A 21625-nucleotide genomic window follows, 5' to 3' on the forward strand; every position below is an offset into this window, starting at 1 on the left:
ACCATGCTTGTTCTGGGTGTTCAGCGCCAGGATGCTGCCCATTCTGGGCGTTCAGCGCCAGAACCATGCTCTGTTCTGGCGTTTGAATGCCAGACAGATGCTCCTCCAGGGTGTGATTTTTCTTCTGCTGTTTTTTTATTCCGTTTTTGATTTTTTTTGTTTATTTTGTGACTCCACATGATCATGAACCTACAAAGACATATAACTAAGAAAAATATAGTTAGATAAATAAAAATTGGGTTGCCTCCCAACAAGCGCTTCTTTAATGTCAATAGCTTGACAGTGGGCTCTCATGGAGCCTCACAGATGTGCAGAGCTTTGTTGAGACTCTCCAACACCAAACTTAGAGTTTGGATATGGGAGTTCAACACCAAACTTAGAGTTTGGTTGTGGCCTCCCAACACCAAACTTAGAGTTTGACTGTGGGGGCTCTGGTTGACTCTGCTTTGAGGGAAGCTTTTCATGCTTCCTCTCCATGGTTGCAGAGGGAGATCCTTGAGTTTTAAACATAAGGGAGTCCTCATTCCATTGAAGGACTAGTTCACCTCTGTCAACATCAATCACAGCTCTTGCTGTGGCCAGGAAAGGTCTTCCTAGGATGATGGATTCATCCTCTTCCTTTCCAGTATCCAGGACTATGAAATCAGCAGGGATGTAAAGGCCTTCAACCTTTACTAACACGTCCTCTACTTGTCCATAAGCCTGTTTTCTTGAACTGTCTGCCATCTCTAATGAGATTTTAGCAGCTTGCACCCCATAGATTCCCAGTTTCTCTATTACAGAGAGGGGCATGAGGTTTATTCCTGAACCAAGGTCACATAGAGCCTTAAAGATCATGGTGCCTATGGTACAGGGTATTATGAACTTTCCAGGATCCTGTCTCTTCTGAGGCAATGTCAGTTGATCCAGATCACTTAGTTCATTGATGAACAAGGGAGGTTCAACTTCCCAAGTATCAATGCCAAATAATTTGGCATTCAGCTTCATGATTGCACCAAGAAACTTGGCAGTTTGCTCTTCAGTAACATCCTCATTCTCTTCAGAAGATGAATACTCATCAGAGCTCATGAAGGGCATAAGGAGGTTCAATGAAATCTCTATGATCTCTAGATGAGCCTCAGAGTCCTTTTGTTCCCCAGAGGGAAGCTCCTCATTGATCACTGGACGTCCCAGGAGGTCTTCCTCCTTGGGATTCACGTCCTCCACACCCCTTGTAGGTTCGGCCATGGTGCTTATGTCAATGGCCTTGCACTCTCCTTTTGGGTTCTCTTCTGTATTGCTTGGGAGAGTACTAGGAGGGATTTCAGTGATCCTTTTACTCAGCTGGCCCACTTGCGCTTCCAAATTTCTAATGGAAGACCTTGTTTCATTCATGAAACTCACAGTGGCCTTAGATAGATCAGAGACTAAATTTGCTAATCTAGATGGATTCTGCTCAGAATTCTCTATCTGTTGCTGAGTGGATGATGGAAAAGGCTTGCTATTACTAAACCTGTTTCTTCCACCATTATTAAAGCCTTGTTGAGGCCTTTGATCCTTCCATGAGAGATTTGGATGATTTCTCCATGATGGATTATAGGTGTTTCCATATGGTTCACCCATGTAATTTACCTCTGCTATTGCAGGGTTCTCAGGATCATAAGCTTCTTCTGCATAAGAAGCCTCTTGAGTACTGTTGGATGCAGCTTGCATTCCATGCAGACTCTGAGAGATCATATTGACTTGCTGAGTCAATATTTTATTCTGAGCCAATATGGCATTCAGAGTATCAACTTCAAGAACTCCCTTCTTCATAGGCGTCCCATTATTCACAGGATTCCTTTCAGAGGTGTACATGAACTGGTTATTAGCAACCATGTCAATGAGTTCTTGAGCTTCTGCAGGCGTTTTCTTTAGGTGAATGGATCCACCTGCAGAAGTGTCCAGTGACATTTTTGATAGCTCAGATAAACCATCATAGAATGTATCCAGGATGGTCCATTCTGAAAGCATGTCAGAAGGACACTTTTTGGTCAACTGTTTGTATCTTTCCCAAGCTTCATAGAGGGATTCACCTTCTTTCTGTCTGAAGGTTTGAACATCAGCTCTAAGCTTGCTCAGCTTTTGAGGAGGAAAGTACTTGGCTAAGAAAGCCGTGACCAGCTTATCCCAAGAGTTCAGGCTGTCTTTGGGTTGAGAATCCAACCATAATCTAGCTTTGTCTCTTATAGCAAAAGGGAAAAGCATGAGCCTGTAGACTTCAGGATCTACTCCATTAGTCTTAACAGTATCACATATCTGCAAGAATTCAGTTAAGAACTGAAAAGGATCTTCAGATGGAAGTCCATGAAACTTGTAGTTCTGCTGCATCAGAGAAACTAATTGAGGTTTCAGCTCAAAGTTGTTTGCTCCAATGGCAGGGATGGAGATGCTTCTTCCATGTAAATTGGAATTGGGTGCAGTAAAGTCACCAAGCATTCTCCTTGCATTATTATTATTTTCGGCTGCCATATCCTCTTCCTGTTCGAAAATTTCTGAAAGGTTATCTCTGGATTGTTGTAATTTAGCTTCTATTAATTTTCTCTTCAGAGTCCTTTCAGGTTCTGGATCTGCTTCAACAAGAATGTTCTTGTCCTTGCTCCTGCTCATATGACAAAGAAGAGGGCACACAAAAGAATAATAATAATAATATGGATCCTTTATACCACAGTATAGGGATCCCTTTGTGAGTGGAAGAAAAGATGGGGAGACAAAGAATGTGATGTAAAGAAAGAAACACAACTGTGAGGATGGCAGAGATGTGAGATGAGATGTTAGTAAATGAATAAATAAATAGAATGAGATGAGAGAGGGAGAATTTTCGAAAAATATTTTTGAAAAAGAGTTAGTGATTTTTGAAAATAGTTTTTGAAAAATGTTAGTAGTTTTCGAAAAAGTTAAGAAACAAACAAAAAGTTAGTTAGTTAGTTGAAACAAATTTTGAAAAGATAAGAAGTTAGGAAGTTAGAAAAGATATTTTGAAAAAGATAAGATGAGAAGATATTTTTGAAAAGATATGATAGAAATTAGTTTTTGAAAAAAGATTTGATTTTTAAAATCACAATTAATGACTTGGTTCATAAGAAATCACAAGATATGATTCTAGAACTCAAAGTTTGAATCTTTCTTAACAAGCAAGTAACAAACTTGAAATTTTTGAATCAAAACATTAATTGTTATTGTTATTTTCGAAAATTTGATATAAAAATAAGAAAAAGATTTTTGAAAAATATTTTTGGAATTTTCGAAAATAACTAAGAATTTTGAAAAAGATTTGATTTTTGAAAAAGATTTTGAAAAAGATTTTGAAAAAGATAAGATTTTCAAATTGAAAATTTGATTTGACTCATAAGAAACAACTTGATTTTAAAAAAATTTTGAAAAAGTCAACTCAATTTTTGAATTTGATGAGAGAAAAAGGGAAAGATATTTTTTTTTTTGAATTTTTTATGAAGAGAGAGAAAAACAAGAAAAATGATGCAATGCATGAGAATTTTAGATCAAAACATGTGATGCATGCAAGAATGCTATGAATGTCAAGATGAACACCAAGAACACTATGAAGATCATGATGAACATCAAGAACACATTTTTGAAAAATTTTTAATGCAAGGAAAACATGCAAGACACCAAACTTAGAATTCTTTAATGCTTAGACACTAAGAATTCAAGAATGCATATGAAAAACAAGAAAAGACACAAAACATGAAATCATCAAGATCAAACAAGAAGACTTACCAAGAACAACTTGAAGATCATGATGAACACTATGAATGCATGAATTTTCGAAAAATGCAAGATGCATATGCAAGTGACACCAAACTTATGATGTGACTCAAGACTCAAACAAGAAACACAAAAAAATATTTTTGATTTTTATGATTTTCTAATTTTTTTGTATTTTTTCGAAAATTATATGAAAAAGAAAAATAAGGATTCCAAAATTTTTAATATGAATTCCAGGAATCTTGCATTCTTAGTCTAAAGCTTCAGTCCAGGAATTAGACATGGCTCACTAGCCAGCCAAGCCTTCAATGAAAGCTCCGGTCCAAAACACTAGACATGGCCAATGGCCAGCCAAGCTTCAGCATGTAATTCAGATATGACATGCCTGACATACTCATTCCCAAAGGAATAGACATGGATTTACAGCCAGCCAGGCTTCAACATGCTTCATGAAACACTAGAATTCATTCTTAAAAATTTTGAATAAAAAAAAAATTTTTTTTTGAAAACATTTTTTTATTTTTTTGAAAACAAAACAAAAAGAAAATTACCTAATCTGAGCAACAAGATGAGCCGTCAGTTGTCCAAACTCAAACAATCCCCGGCAACAGCGCCAAAAATTGGTGCACGAAATTGTGATGTCCAGGCTCGAACAATCCCTGGCAACGTGAGCAACTTGGTACGCGTAATCGTGATTACACTTTAATTATGTAAAATTCATGGCTCTTTCTTGTCTCTGGCAATGGCGCCAAGAACATGGTGCCAATACCATGGTTCACAACTTCGATACAACTAACCAGCAAGTGCACTGGGTCGTCCAAGTAATACCTTACGTGAGTAAGGGTCGAATCCCACGGAGATTGTTGGTATGAAGCAAGCTATGGTCACCTTGTAAATCTCAGTCAGGCGGATATAAAATAATTATGGAGTTTTCGAATAATAAATAATAGAATAGGGATAGAGGTACTTATGTAAATCATTGGTAGGAATTTCAGATAAGCGAATGGAGATGCTTTTCGTTCCTCTGAACCTCTGCTTTCCTGCTATCTTCATCCAATCAGTCTTACTCCTTTCCATGGCTGGCTTTATGTGATACATCACCACTGTCAATGGCTACTTTCGGTCATCTCTCGGGAAAATGATCCAATGCCCTGTCACGGCACGGCTAATCGTCTGGAGGCATCACCCTTGCCAATGGCTTCATCTTATCCTCTCAGTGAATAATATGCTCACGCACCCTGTCACGGCATGGCTATTCATCTGTCGGTTCTCGATCATGCTGGAATAGGATTTACTATCCTTTTGCGTCTGTCACTAACGCCCTGCAATCGCGAGTTAGGAGCTCGTCACAGTCATTCAATCATTGAATCCTACTCGGAATACCACAGACAAGGTTTAGACTTTCCGGATTCTCTTAAATGTTGCCATCATTCTAGCTTACGCCACGAAGATTCTGGTTAGGAGATCTAAGAGATACTCATTCTAGCTTATTTCATGTAGAACAGAAGTGTTTGTCAGGCACGCGTTCATAAGGGAGAAGGATGATGAGCGTCACACATAATCATCACCTTCATCACGTTCTTGGGTGCGAATGGATATCTTAGAAGCGAAATAAGATGAATTGAATAGAAAATAGTAGTACTTTGCATTAATCTTTGAGGAACAGCAGAGCTCCACACCTTAATCTATGGAGTGTAGAAACTCTACCGTTGAAAATACATAAGTGAAGGTCCAGGCATGGCCGAGATGGCCATCCCCCTAAAACGTGATCAATAGTCTCCTAAGATGAACAATGGATTAAAACTGAGACCAAAGATGTCTAATACAATAGTAAAAGGTCCTATTTATAATAAACTAGTCACTAGGGTTTACATGAGTAAGTAATTGATGCATAAGTCCACTTCCGGGGCCCACTTGGTGTGTGTTTGGGATGAGCTTGAGTGTGGCACGTGTAGAGGTCCTCCTTGGGGTTGAACGCCAGTTTTAGTGCCAGTTTGGGCGTTCAACTCTGGTTTTGGCTCCTTTTCTGGCGCTGGATGCCAGATTTGGGTAGAAAGCTGGCGTTGAATGCCAGTTTACATCGTCTATTCTTGGCCAAAGTATAAACTATTATACATTTCTGGAAATCCCTGGATGTCTACTTTCCAACTCAATTGGAAGCGCGCCATTTTGAGTTCTGTAGCTCCAGAAAATCCACTTTGAGTGCAGGGAGGTCAGAATCCAACAGCATCAGCAGTCCTTCTTTAACCTCTGAATCTGATTTTTGCTCAAGTCCCTCAATTTCAGCCAGAAAATACCTGAAATCACAGAAAAACACACAAACTCATAGTAAAGTCCATAAATGTGAATTTAACATAAAAACTAATGAAAACATCCCTAAAAGTAACTAGATCCTACTAAAAACATACTAAAAACAATGTCAAAAAGCGTATAAATTATCCGCTCATCAAGTATGCATGAGTGAATGTGAGAAAGAGAATAAATGGGTAGTTAGGTTATTTTGTTATGTATATGGGATGATATAGGATTAGGTGGAATACTTGAGCTAATCAAATATCCAATCTATTAGCCCACTAAACCATATTAATCCTACCCTTACCTAAGCCCCATTACAACCCACAAAAGTCCTCATGATATTTGCATTCATTCATCAAGTATTAGTTGATTGTTAAATGACTTGTAAATCTTTGAGAAACATGATTAAAGGAGTATTGAGTGATTAAACCCTACACACTGAGCGATTAGAGTGTAAACACATCCGGTGAGAGTTTCAATTGCTGAATTATATGTTTCCATTGCTTATTTTGTATCTTTTTGCAAGTTATTGAACTTAATTTTGAAAATTTCAAATCAATCTTTGGACATTGATCATATTGCTATATTTTCCTTGTCTTGGCCCTAAGTTCCTACTTTGGAATGATTGAGATTCTTTTGTTTGTTTTTGTCAAACTCAATAGGAATCATAGTGTAGATATATATAGATAGCATTTAGTATAGTTACATGTATGTAGGTAGCTGCATTAATAATTACCCCTTCATTCATCTCCTTTGGTTGGTTTAGCATGAGGACATGCTTGGTTTAAGTGTGGGAGAATTGATGAATCCATATTTTACGATATATTTTGGTTTGATTTGAGTGGATTCCATCACATAAACCCACATTTATTCACCTAAATAGCATGCTTTTGAGATTTCTTCCTAAATTGTGCTTGAAAGTGAAAACATGCTCTTTTGTGCTTAATTTAGTCAATTTTATTCACTTTAATCCCATTTGGTGCCTTGATGTATTTGTTAAGTGATTTTCAGGTTTCCAAGGCAAGTATGGGTTGAAGAAGTGAGGAAAAGAGCATACAAAAGGGAAGAATTCAAGAAATGAAGGATTTGGAAAGCTGCCAGCCCTGACCTCTCTGTACTAAATTGGTCATAACTTGAGCTACATAGGTCCAAATGAGGCGGTTCTAGTGGCATTGGACAGATAACATCCAGGGCTTCAAAATGATATGTAATTTGCTTTAGTGGACATAAGTCTAAGTGTGCGTACGCACAAGTACTTGTGCGTATGCACAAGTCAGGATTCAGCATGTGTGTGTGGACGCACACATCTGTGCGTCCGCACAGGTCCCTGCACGTGACCTCATTAACTGCAACTCATTGGCAATGATTTTTGGGCCCCCCAAAACCCAATCCAACTCATTTTTTTAAGCTATTTAAGTCCAAATTGAAGAAGGATGAAGGGGCAATTAGGGTTAGCTTTTATGATGTTTTCTCTTAGTTTCTAGAGAGAGAAGCTCCCCCTCTCTCTAGAATTAGGTTAGGTTTAGTTTAATTTCCTTTAATTTCTGTCTTTAATTCATGTTTTAATGTAGTTTCATTTATGTTTCTTTACTTTATTGTCTTACTTCTCTTAGTTCTTCTTCTTAATTTCTCTTTTATGTCACTTTTCATGTTATGAATACTCTTTGTCAATTTTAATATTATTTAATGCAATTTATGTTTCCATGTCATTTATTGCTTTCTTTAGTCGTTATTGTTCTTTTCTTGCTTTGGTAGCTTTAGAATTTATTTTAATATATTTTAATATTATTTTATTTTCATGCACACCAAGTGTTTGATAAAATGCTTGGCTTAGTTTTCACTTAGTTTTTCTTCACTCTTGGCTTGAAATTGTTGACTTTGGTGAACCTTGAGTCATTGATGTCCATTCTTGTTTGATACATTAGAGTAGTTAGTTGATTTGGTCTCCCTTGACTCTATGTGACCCTTTAGTGTTGACATAGGACTTAGGGATTGAAATTAACTATGCCTATTTGACTTATCTTTGATGTAAGGTTGACTAAGTAGGATTAACTCTTCATAATCATCATGTGTTTATGGTCAATGACTAGGATAGGTAGCCTTAATCCTCAATTACTTGCCAAGAGATTTCTTGCATTTGAAGTTTTATTGCTTTGACTTTTACTTGCTTTCATTTACTTTCTTGCATGTTAAGTTACTTTCTTGCCATTTCCTTTCCTTGCATTTAATTGCTTTGATGTTTAATTTCTTGCATGTTTAGTTTTCACACTCTTGGTTGAGAAATTGGGTGTTTGGGTAGAATTGAGTTGTGGATGTCCATTCCGCATTGTGTGAGAATGGTTAATTGATTTGGTTTCCATTGACGCTAATCTTTCACTAAGTAATTAGTGAGTTGACTAGGACTTATGGATTGAGATCAATTACACCTTTTGACTAATTCTCAAGGAGGATTGACTAGTTTGGATTGCTTCCACACAATTGTCATGTTTGTGGTCCACAACTAGGATAGGAAACCTAGATTACTCACTCCTTGCCAAGAGTTGCCATTTACATTCCTTGCATGCTCATTTAATTCCTTGCTATTTACATTGCCTTTCTCTCTTGCATTCACAATCCCCATGCTCTCTCTCTCTCTCTCTCTTTCCTTCATAGCCAATAATTGTACACTTAATTGCAACTCCTAGGGAAGACGACACGGGAGCTAAATACTCTCGGTTATTTTGTATTGACTTTATTATTTGATATTGAGAATTCATTGTTGGTTTGGACTATGCTACCAATGAATTGATTCTTGTTTTGATTGATTCCGAACCATACAATAATTCTCATTGTCAGGGACCATGATGAACATCTGGTCTACTAAACTCGCAACCCATGGCATCACTGGGGTGGTCGAAGTAGAGGGAGAGGATCCAGAAGTCCCATAGGTACCGAAAGAAACCCTCCCTCGACCCTGACCATGGCTACAGCCACAACCTGCAGCACCTCTACCTGTCGTCATGTCTGTACCAATTAACAGAAATTTAGCACAACAAGTCAACAATAAAGTGCAAGTATGAGGAACAAGTTCAACACTAATGTACTTCCTATAGTCAATAGCACAAGGTTAATTTCGAGAATTGAAAAGTGTTCCTAATATAAACCAAATAAACATCCAAAATTAACATACTTGGATTATATAGAATCAAGGAGCTTAAAATTGTATTAATCTTGGACTATTGGACAAAGAACCTCAATCATGAAAAAATTAAGATTTAGTCAATTAAAAGCATTTCACATCCATTCATCAATGGATAATAACAGTAAGAATGTGAAAGCAAGCTTTGATTTCCAAGTATTGAACCAAAATTTTATTAAGAACTCATTGAGGCATATTGTCGAACTCTTGGCATACCAAAGTGTAAACGGCACAAAATGACACTAACAAGCATCCTCTGAGCACCAATTTAAAAGCTCAACACCAATAACACCAAACCAATAGTATAACTCATGAACTTAGTAGCAAATCAATCAAAACAGCCTTAATAGTGAAATAACGCAATCAAAACTTGCAATAAAATAGAGAATCTTCATACAATCAAATAATTATCAAACAATATCAGCAATAATTTCTCAACAAAATAGTCATCAATGCAGCAATTAATACAATTAGACAATTTCAAACACTACAACAACTCAAAACCTAATGTATTGAATCTAACATAACTTAATCAACCTAAATCCACTAAGATTAGAAAACTAAATTGAACTAATTTTGAAACTGATACAAAATTAAAATTGAAATTCTAATCAAACATAAACTAAATTAAATTAAAATTAAAGAAATTGGAAAAGAGTTGTTCAAGAACCTATAATGAAGAACAGAGCAAAAAATAAGGAAAGAGGTGGATGTTGCAGCGGTGGTCGCCAAAGTTACAGCTAAGCTTGCTGGAATGAAGGGGACTACTGCAACTTCGGTTCTGTGTCAATGAGACAGAGAGAGCAGGAGGCAACGGTTGAGCCTGAGAGGAAAAAATGGAAGAAAGAGAAGGGGCTTGTAGTGGTGGCAGATGGTGGTGACGGCGCCACTGGAAGGAGAGAGAGGGAGGGAAAGAAGGAGAAGAATGAGGGGTCAACGGTGGGTTGCCGGCGACAAAAAGGGGTTGCCGACGATGGTGGTCTCAGAGATGGCAGCAGATGGTGGTGATAGCGACTGGAAGGAGAGAGAGGGGGTATGGTGATGATGATTTCGAATGAGGGAGAAGAAGGTTCGTGATTTACGCCCTTTACCGTCGGAAAATTCCAACGGTATAACACATTGCAAGACGCCAAAATGCAGTATTTCACTAATTGGAGTTACCTTCAGAAAAATCCGACGGTAAACCACCGGTAAATGACGCGCCAAAATAATTTAGTTTTCCTCCAGATATTACCGTCGAATTTATCATTAGAAAACAGAATTCAACAGTAATTGCTTAACCTTACGAATTCGACGTCGTTACCACCGCTAAATCCAATAGTAAATTCAGCGCTACTCTGCAACGCTAAATCCAAAGTACTCATTGTTTTTCTTATAGTGGGACAAAGGAATTAAAACTGGGATTGTAAACCCTAACATTTTACTTAACACTTTTGCATGGTGCGTATTTAGAAAATTAATTTTTATATTTATATAAATAAAAAAGCCGTTCTACATAATATATGATATTAGAAATAAATTTGTCAGAGAAGAAAATTATTTGCATGGTGAAATAAAAGTAATTAAGTAGACATAAATGGAGCAAGGGATTCAATAATAGGATAAATTTTAATACTAGCTTAGCTACATTAAAAATTAGTTGGCATAACTCCATTTTTAGCAGAGTTAATTCAAAACATAAGATTAATTATAAAGACTATATAGAGTAAATACCCATAGTCATCCTTGAGATTTGCGTAAATACTCAATGTAATCTTCAAGATCCCGATTTTTCTATTTTAGTCCTCCAGATAGAGCTCCGAGCACTCAAAGTGGTCCTTGAGCATATTTTTGGTGATGAATCATCACCGGAATGCTGACCTGGGCTCTGTTTGCCATGCTGGAGGGTTCCAATTTCCAATTTGTACCCACGTTGGTTTTCCCTTTATATCTAACCCTATATTCCCAAATTTTCGTAAACCTCATCTCTTCTTCTTGTTCATCGCACTCTCCTCACCTCACTTCCCTCCAACATTTAGCCATTGCTGATTGTCCCAAGTTGCAGAATATGGAGGGAAAAAAGCTGTCTGCTTCTCTAATACAACTCAACATCTGGGGAAGCCCTTTTCTGGGCAAACGATGTCAGATGAAGGATCCACAGCTTTGGCCCAAAATCTCCCACATTCCCGCCATTCAAGTTGATGACACATGGATTTGGTAATCCAACAACTTCAATAGATACACACACAACATTATTATTATTATTCCCTCAATATATATTTATGTTTTTCATCATGATTTATACTCTGTATATAAACTGACTCACGAGTTTTCATTCTTCATTCTCTCTACAATATTCTTATTCTTCATTTTTAATCATTCTTATAGATGTGTTCTACCATTCTTTGCTTAATACTTGTACCTTCTCGTACAGATTATCCATCGACCCAACAACACAACTTCTTCCATAAACGATTTCAAACACCTTCATTGCCTTCACAACCGCACCATTCTGGCGGTTCCGATTTTCTGCTCTTGGTTGGTGTTCTCATATGGTTCCAACTAGATGGAAAACGAACAGAGCTTCCACCTACAGTGCTACCCCCACCCATCATCGACATGAGTAACAGTCCCCGACGAAAGAATGAGGAGAGTGCGATGAACAAGAAGAAGAGATGAAATTTACGGAAATTTGGAGATTTAGAGTTAGATATAAAGGGGACCAACGTGGATAAAAATTGGAAATTGGCCAGCTCAGATAGTCGTTGGACCCCTCCAGCGTGGCAAACAAAGGCCACGTCAGCGCTCCCACTACTAGAATTTAGACATTTACTAACACTTTTTATGTAACATTTTTTAAAATGTTAGTTATACTAATAAAATTATACTTTTAGTAACATTTATAAAGAAAATATCATTTTTATTTTAAAAAAAAAAGTAAAAATATACAAACGTTACCAAATTTCATTTTCCCCCAATTTCATAAAACCTAGAGTCTCAAAGTGGGGTTCTGTTCATTTTCTCTTAATTTCACGCGTCTGAATCACTCCTACTCTTGGAGCTATGAAACCACCTCTCGCTCCTCCTCTTCGATCTCTCGCTCCGCCTCTTCGACCTCTCGTTCTGCCTCTTTGATCTCACGGTTCGCGAATTGAAACCACAATCTAGTGTTCTCACTCTCACTCCAGCTTGCGTTGTCTCGCCCCTGGTTCATTCTCTCGTGTCGTCATCTTCTCGCCTGCACTACCGTCTTCTCGCCGGTTTCATCGTCTGCTCGTCCCACGGCCTGGTAACTTCCAGTTCTCTTGTTTAGTTAGTTTCTTGCTCCTTCAATCCTCTTTAATCTTTACATAATAATTAATTTGATGTATAATTATTAGTTGATTTAAGTTTTTAATTGGTTATTTAGTAGTTAGGTTTTGAATTTAGGTTTTCATTTACCGATCTTGAAACATGTTTATTTGCTTATTAAGTTGTTAAAAATCATACATTATTAGGTTTTCATATCCTCTGTTTTCTAGTTGCTTTTTCTTACTAAGCTAGATTCTAATTTTTAATTTCTGTTTTGTTTGATATTGCCAATTGAAAAAACTCATATTGATTCTAGATGAAATTGTTGTATAGAGTAGTAATTAATTTGATACAAAATAAGAAGATTTAAAAAAGATGTTATGATAACAATTCTAGTTCAAATGAAATTAGACATGGTGGACTTGCTATCAAACAGTGATAAGGTATGATCTCTCACTCTTTCTCTAATTTATTTTCTATTTTTCCCCTTGAAAAATAGCAGATTAAGTATTTTCTTTACTGGAATGTGAAAGAAAGAAAATATATCTTTTTGTTATGTTTTTCCATTCTAACAAATGTCCTTCTATTCTTGTTTGAGATCAATTAATTATTCTTGTTTAAAGCTGCTTCTGTTGTTATTCAAATCCTTCTGAATTTATTGTTTGTATTTACACAATTTTTCTGACATGCTGCCGCGATGAGTTCTATTTTTTTTTTTTTAATTTCAGTAGACTCTAGTTATGTTTTCTCCTCTTTTACTTCTTTAGTTTTGTTTGAATATTTTGACAAATAGAATTGGAATCTGTGTAATCTCAAATCCTCAATTTTATTGCTCATGGCATAGAAGGACTCGTATATAGTTCTTTATTACACAGCCTATTCTATCTGGATGCTCTGCTGGAGGATTGGCTGCTATATTGAACTGCGATCGCTTCAAATCCTTCCTACCAAATAGCGCCAGAGTGAAATGCGTGCCAGATGCCGGCTATTTTATCCATGTGTATGACTCCTTACTTAGTTTTGCTCTGCTTCTTCATACTTGATACTTGCTTAAATATGTTGTGCAACAGACCAGATGTCTCCAGAATAAAGCACATTGAAAATTTCTACAAAGGAGTTGTTGAAACTCATGTACTCTACTCTAGTCTTGGCCTTCTTTAACTTTTGAATTTATTTTTCTACTTTTCACCATAATGAGTAACATAACTCGTCTCTGTTGTTATAGGGATCAGCAAAGTATTTGTCCAAGTCCTGCACTTCAAAATATGGTGCTGACCTAGTAAGTCTATGATTGATTTGTGTAACTGTGCAAGCAAGAAGCACATTATTAGTGTAAAGCACATGGTCTCTTCAAAGCACTGGACCTATTTATCATTCACGCATTATTAGTGCAAAGCACATGGTCTCTTCAAAACACTAGACATATATGCATTATCTAGCATTCTTTGCCATGCATCACCAGCAATATTACTCTCAGAACTTTGAGTCAGTTCTTAGCTATTGGTAAGGTGAAACTTGAAAATACCATCTTTGGAATCTGATGTAAGTTTAATGTCAAATCCTGAACTTGACACTCTCCTAACAGATGGGCAATCAAACGCCACAAAGTGTTCTAAAAATGGTGGAAGGCCTGGGATATTTTCAAGCTTCTTGCAATCACTTAAATCCAATGATTTCAAGCTTAAAAGATGAGCAATACTCTCAGGAAGGTCCACAATGCTGCTTTCGTGCAGCGACAATTCCCTTAATGATGACAAGTTTCCAATGTCGCTAGGAAGTTCTGAGAGTTTCTCACAGCGAGAAAAATCAAGCTTGGAGAGAAGGTTTAGATTACCAATGTTGTTTGGAAGAAACTCAAGATCTTTGCACAAGTTGAGCTGCAAGGTTTGAAGCCCAACCAAATAAGCCAAGGATGAGGGTATTTCTTTAATTGCTGCTTTTGCCAGGTTCATGTGAGCAAAAGATTCTGCAGGTTCCATGATCTCTGGTAAAGTCTTCAGCATTGAGCAACCATGCAAATCAAGCTTTGTCAACTTCAGGTTGAAAATGCTGCTAGGAAGAGATTCAAGTGCTTCACAGTAGGTAAGATCAAGAATGCAGAGTTTGCTGAAACGTCCAATTGAAGATGGAATGAATACAAGGCTTCTGCAACCATGCAAGCTCAACTCCTCAAGACCTACCAAATTTTGCATTGTTGAAGGTAATTCTTGTACTCTTGATTCATTTAAGATGAGCACCATTAAATTTTTCATATCCTCTTCTATCTCAGGGAGCTTCTCGAGATTTGAGCAGCCACGAAGATATAGTTTTCTTAGCCATTTTAGCTTAAAAAGGTTAATTGGAAGGGATGTGAGGGATTCACAGTAAGAGAGATCTAACCAACAAAGCTCTGAGAGACTTGGAAATAATGATGAAGGTGAACCTTCTCTTAACACTTTCAAGTTTAGTAAGTGTATATTATCCATTGGTTCATCATCTAAATTAGCAGCAGCACACCCATTGGGGTCAAAAGTGTCAGAAATTAAAGTTTTTATCATTGCCATTTCACTACTAGTTTGTCTTATGTTACCTTTCTTATAGTTTTCTATCTCCTTTTTTATTGTCATTGATCAAAGAAACAAATATAGGAGTTTATTTGCTAGTATATATATTTGGAAGCTAGACATGTGTGACTGTTTAAGTAATAAGAAAGGTTCTATTTTCATTTCTTGCATCATTCTGACAACAATGATTTGTACTGTTTATGAAACCCCAGTTGCCACTAGTCCATAGATGATGGAGAATCCCTTGTGCACATTGTTTTTATATTTATTTTGGTTTAGCTCCATTCCTTCACTTGATTTTTGCTCTTGTTTAGTCATCCAATAATATAAGCTTTCACTATGGCCTTGGGGTAACTCACCGATTCGAAGCCAACCAATAAAGTGTTACATTCATTTGAGTTGGCTATTGTTCTTTGTACCTCTCTTAATTCCTTTTTATTTTTATGGTCTTGCAAAAATTTGTTCTACAAAAATTGGTGGTATTTCCTCTCAAACTTCAAGATTTGTGGTTTTTGAACAATTATATGGGGAACTGTTTGGATAAGGTAAGAATATTAGAATAAATCAATGAAATTCTTCATTGCTATGCTGATTAAAAGTTGAAAAGCCTGAAACTTTTTTCCTGTTTTTTGTGATGAACTGTTGAAACTTTCCTCTCCTGATTTCTTGTTGTAGCTTGTAGATAGCTATCAGTTAGGTCAGGAAAATTATGTTAATAACCAATTTTATTTTTTACTTTTATTTTATTAGAGGTGAGTGGTTGGAAAGTGAAAACTTTACTTGGGATTCCAAACCACCTGCAGAGGTGATTCCATGATTATTTTTCTTAAGGTTTTATTTCTGCCCACTATATGAGTTCTTATTGCTTTTTTGTTTGATGTGCATCAGATGAACTTGGTTGACTGGTTTAAGGGAATGGTAATAAGTCGTCGCAGCGATGAGCTAGTCAAGCAGATAAATACATTTTTCTAGGATTAGTATAAGGATTAAGTTTTTTATGTACATAGTATCATTTTTTCTTTTCTTTTTTATATGGAATGTTTATAGAGTTTAAGTGCTATAAGTATTTTTTTTCTTTTTCCATTTTATTTGCATCACGAAGCAAATTTGTACAATGATTATTGATTAATGAAAGAGGCTATAAAAATTTCATTTTGTGAATTTGTGAATTTAATGAAATATTTCATGTTGTAGTAATTAATTTTAGTATAGTTATATTATGTATAATATAAAATAAAAAATAGTATAATATAATTAAAAAAATGTTACTAAAAATCTTTTGTAATATTTTTTAAGTGTTACAAAAAATATCTATGGTAACATTTTTTGAAGGGTTACAAAAAAATATCTATGGTAACATTTTTCTAAGTGTTACATAAAATATCTATTGTAATATTTTTTAAGTGTTACAAAAAATATCTATGGTAACATTTTTCTAAGTGTTACAAAATATATCTATTATAATATTTCTTTAAGTGTTACTAAGAAAAGTCTATTGTAACATTTCTCATAATATTACTATAGAAGATCTATTGTAACATTTTTATTAAATGTTATTAAATCTTTAGAAAAATGTTAGTAAAACTCTTTAATAATATAGAGTATATTTAACATTTGTTAAAATGTTACTAATATAAATAGCTAACATTTTAATATGATTTGGTAACATTTTTTAAATGTTAGTAAAAGTCAATTATGTAATAGTGTCCGGTGATAACTCATCACCAGAAATATGCTCAGGGACCACTTTAAGTGCTTGAAACTCTATCTGAAGGACTAAAATGAAAAAATTAGGATCTTAAGAATTACATTGAGTATTTATACGAATCTCAAAACGGCTATGGATATTTTCTAATACTATATATCAAAGTATCAATACTTTATTATAGAATGGAAATCTAAAAATAACACTACAAGTCCTTCACTTAATTGTGGAGGTTATCATATGATACATCGTGCATGGTGGATCCACAAACGAAATTCTTTATTTGTATAGTTCTTTAATAAATCAAATGAAGTTTATTACAGTAAACATATATAATATATAGGTTTTGGATAACAGTAGTAGTTTATATGAAGATGGCGTATGCGGCGTGCACATGCGGCAGGACCAGGGTCACATATTATTTATTTTATAATTTGATGGCCTGGTAGCTATTCATGCACGAGGGTTCCGTCTATGTTTTGTTTCTACCGACCGTCCGTGGAATTTTCGTTTCGAGTGAATAGAAAAATAGAAAAAGCTTTAAGATGTGATGAGTGGTGGCAATACAATATTACTACCGGCCTTGGTAGCAGGTGACAATGTTGTCCAGCCATAAAGATTTCGGCTGAATAATTGAACTAACCATATCCATTCCTTTTTAATTTCTTTTCCAAAAGAGAGAAGCAAGCAAGTCCTCTTGTATGTTTTTGAACAATGTTATATTACCAACAAAACTCGTTATTTTAGGTCAATATTTAGTCAATAAATATAATTTTATACATATCTAAGAAATATAAGATTAACTAAATCATATATTCTAAAATTTAAATTTGTAAATTTTAATAATATAAAAATATGATATTAACCCAAAATATTATTAATTAATATCGATAGACCCTCAAATTTCTCTCATAATTATTGTGACCACCAAGACTTCAATTAAAATATGTATGTTCAATATGCTCATGTTTAAAAATTAAATAGCCGTACATCAACTTCAGTAGCTTACATATATATTCAGATTTAGATATAGATTTAAATATATGCAGTCAATATGCTGCCACTTGTTATTGGTCCAATCCAACTATATTTTTTCATAGAATTATTGAATAAAGTGGCTCTTTAATTCAAATACAAACTGCGTTAACCACTACTTCATGTCAATTTTGTTATATCCTTATCCTTATTAATAACTAAATTTTAACTCTGCATTTTTTTTGAGTCATATGAAAATATACTTAATACAAAAAAAGAAATAGGTGAACAATATTTTTTTTCTTTATTTTTATCTAAAATTTAAATTAATATTAACCAATTCTCTCCCTTTTTTTTACAAAAAAATATTCATCCCTAATTAACATTCTTCTTTAATATATATGAAACAACTTAATTATGTTAACTAGATTTCATATATAACTTTCTGTTCCGTGGGTTACCTGAAACTGTAGGTCGATCTCGGACGAGATCTTCTGTGCTGGTCGGAACCGATGTGTCCGGCTGGTGAATGGTGACCGGAGCTGGTACGTCCGATTTGTTTGGACTTGAACGTGCTGCTAATCCTCTGTCACCGAAGGGTGGGGGGTACCTGCAAGAGACTCCGATACTTAAGTTAGCATGGGTATTAAACAGGTGTTATGTAGAATCAGAGTATGAGTTATACCTGGGTGCTCCAGTGTATTTATAATGGTGAGAAGTGACCTTCTTAGATAAGATAAGTTAGTTATCTTATCTTATCTTATCTTATCTTTGGGCGAGGTCAGCTTATCTTCAACGGAACCGCCCTTCTCTCTGTAGGCTTGAGCCGCCTTTGGATTGGGCTGTGTTCCTTCTATTTAGGCCCTTATTGGGCCTCTGTAGCGTTTTGGCCGAGCTCTTTGTGAAGAGGTCGGTCATTGGCCGAGCTCTTTGAGAAGAGGTCGGATAGTCTGACCTGAAGAGGTCGGTCGGCTTGTTGCTAAACATCCCGAGTCGGACATCTTGACCCAGGGTATGAACAGTGCCCCTGCTTGAGTTCGATCTTTCCATGAGATCGAGCTTCGATCTCTTTGGAAGTCGTGCTCAAGCATCTGTCTGGCTTGTTTCTTCATTGCTTTGCAATTCTGGCAGATTTTCTAGAGGTTTGGTACTTCACAGTCCATCCTCTTTTGAGTGGTAGTGTGGGTTTTCTACCCTTGCCTTCTAGATCACGCCTTGCTTTTGTGTTGACAACCCTCTGCTTTGGCGAAGTTATCCTTGCGGCTTGATATTCGGGCTTTTAGTGACTTGTCCAATGACTTTTTAGTGTTCTTTATATTGAACCTTTTTAGTCTCGGATGACGTACGTAGCCCTGTTTGAGATTGTGCCTTCTTTGAGTGGAGTTGTATCCCTTTTAGCTAAGAACATTTGAGCCTTAAGTTGTTTCTGAACCTTTTGGCTTGTTCTTTTTTGAGATCGTACTTGCGCCTCTTCTTAGCTGACGTCGAACTGTACGACTTTGCCCCTGCTTGAGTTTGGACCTTTCCGCGAGATCGTGCTTTCGGAGCTTCGATCTCGTTGAGGCCGTGCTTTTCGCTTTTTAAGTAGTGTCTTTTTTCAAAACTTCATACCTTTCAGCGAAGCATTCCTGGCCTTCCTTTGGCCGTTTGTGAGATGTCTTTGTCCCCTTTGTGGATCTTTATAGAGTGTCGGTACTTTGTTGTCCGACCTCTTTTGATCACTTCTGGTTTTGTCCACTTTCTGTTTGGTCAAGGTGGTCCTTGGGGCTAACTTGTCTGACGACTTTTTAGTGTTCTCGTAGAACACTTTTTAGTCATTCTGAACAATTTTGATAGCCTTGTTGTGGAGTCGTGGCTTTTTGGGCGGAGCTATATCCGTTTTAGCGCACGTTTTTTGTTGGTCCGACTTCTCTTGTCGGTCCAAGTTGTAGCTTTCGTTGGTCCGACTTCTTCTTGTCGGTCCAAGCTGTAGCTTTCGTTGGTCCGACTTCTTCTTGTCGGTCCAAGCTGTAACTTTTGCCGGTCCGACTTCTCTTATCGGTTCGATCTGTAGCTTTCGCCGGTCCGACTTTTCTTGTCGGTCCGATCTGTAGCTTTTGCCGGTCCGACTTTTCTTGTCGGTCCGATCTGTAGCTTTTGTTGGTCCGACTTCTTCTCGTCAGTCCAAGTTGTAGCTTTAATTGGCTCGGGCTGACTTCTTCATGTCGGGCCCTTCTAAGTTATTTTTGTAATCCTCTTTCTTGGACCTTGTTCAGGTCTCTTTCAGGGATTACTTTTATAACTTGTTTTTTGTAGGAGACCGACTTCGTCATGTCGATCTCTTCTAAGTTATTTTGTAATCCTCTTTCTTGGACCTTTGTCAGGTCTCTTTCAGGGATTACTTTTATAACTTGTCCGTTGTAGGAGACCGACTTCGTTATGTCGATCTCTTCTAAGTTATTTTTGTAATCCTCTTTCTTGGATCTTTGTCAGATCTCTTTCAGGGATTACTTTTATAACTTGTTTGTAGGAGGTCGACTTCTTTACGTCGTCCTCTTTCTAAGTTATTTTTGTAGTCCTTTTTTTTGGACCTTTGTCAGGTCTCTTTCAGGGACTACTTTTATAACTTTTTCATTTTGGGCTAACTTTGTCATGTCTGGCCCTTCTAAGTTAAAGTAATCCTCTTTAATAGGGTTGGCCAGACCTCTTTCCAGGGTTTACTTATAACTTGGGTTGACTTGGTCCGACTTCTTAACGTCAGCCAGTCTTTAAGTTATTATTTTAGCAATCCGTAAGACCTCGTCAGGTTCTTTTTTGGATCACTTTCGATAACTTCTTACATTATTCTGTGTTCATCTTTGCCGATTTGTAGAAAGTGGTTGTCATCTCTAGATCGTCTTTTGGGTGAATCGCGTTTTCACCTTTATCGGACGATTGTCTTTATCGTGATCGTGCAGTGAAATTATTTTTCACTTTCTGCCGATCTGTTGCTTTATAATCGGACGATGAATGCTTCAGATTAATGCGTCTTGGTATAGTAGTGAATTTTGTTTTCACTTTGTCGACCTTTGTCGAAATCAAACGATGAATTCGGTTTTCATCGTGGTCGGGTGGTGAAGTTGGTTTTCACCTTGCCGACTTGTCGCTTTGTAATTGGACGATGAATTTGGTTTTTATCTTGCCGACCTGCCGTAGTCGGGCGTCTTGGTAGGAAACTTTCTAGGGAATCTGCAATCTTTTAAACAATAAGATGAAGATAAGAATGTGTACATGTTAGTACTTACCTTTCTAGGTCGGAAATCTTTTTGGATCTCGGCCTGGCGCCCTTTTTAGATTGTAGGCATGCCATGACCTTGGTAGCTCTTGTCCCTCGAGGTTGGACACTTTGTAGCAACCTTTTCCCAGTTTTTCTGAACAACTTGGTATGGTCCTTTCCAGTTGGCTGCCGACCTATTTTGATGTCATTTCGGATTAGGATGAGATCGTTGTTGTTAGATTACCTTCTGATTGTATCTTGAGGCCATTTGACATTTTAACGCCTCTTCCTTGATCCGAGCTCTTTCTCGGGTTTCTGGAGGTAGGTCGAGTTCTTCCTTTTGAAGTTGGGAGTTGGCCTCTTCACTGTAGTGGATCACTCTGGGCGATCCTTCTTTGGCCTCCATTGGGATCATTGCCTCCATTCCGTAAGTTAATCGGAAGGGTGATTCCTTTGTAGTGGAGTGTGGGGTTATCCGATATGCCCATAAGACTTATGGGAGCTCTTTAGGTGGGGCTATAGGGAAGTTGGCATGTAAAGCTTTGACTTTGTATTTGCTCTGTAGAACTTTGGTTCTTTTTGCAAAAAGTTTGCATCTTTGATCGTTTGTTGTCACTTTTCTTTTGTCATTCGCCTTTGAGAAGAATGTGTGCTTTGCTTAGGGTTTGATTGTTGTTCCT

The 21625-nt window shown here is 36.7% G+C and overlaps 1 non-coding gene across 1 annotated transcript; it reads left to right on the forward strand.

Moving 5' to 3' along the window:
* The first annotated feature begins 1986 nt into the window (after positions 1–1986).
* LOC112738864 (small nucleolar RNA R71) lies at positions 1987–2094 on the forward strand. Its single transcript, XR_003169817.1, has one exon. It is a non-coding gene; the product is annotated as a small nucleolar RNA R71 (small nucleolar RNA).
* The last annotated feature ends 19531 nt before the right edge of the window (positions 2095–21625 follow it).

This window comes from Arachis hypogaea, chromosome 13 (genome assembly GCF_003086295.3).
Source record: "Arachis hypogaea cultivar Tifrunner chromosome 13, arahy.Tifrunner.gnm2.J5K5, whole genome shotgun sequence".
NCBI classification, from domain to species: domain Eukaryota; kingdom Viridiplantae; phylum Streptophyta; class Magnoliopsida; order Fabales; family Fabaceae; genus Arachis; species Arachis hypogaea.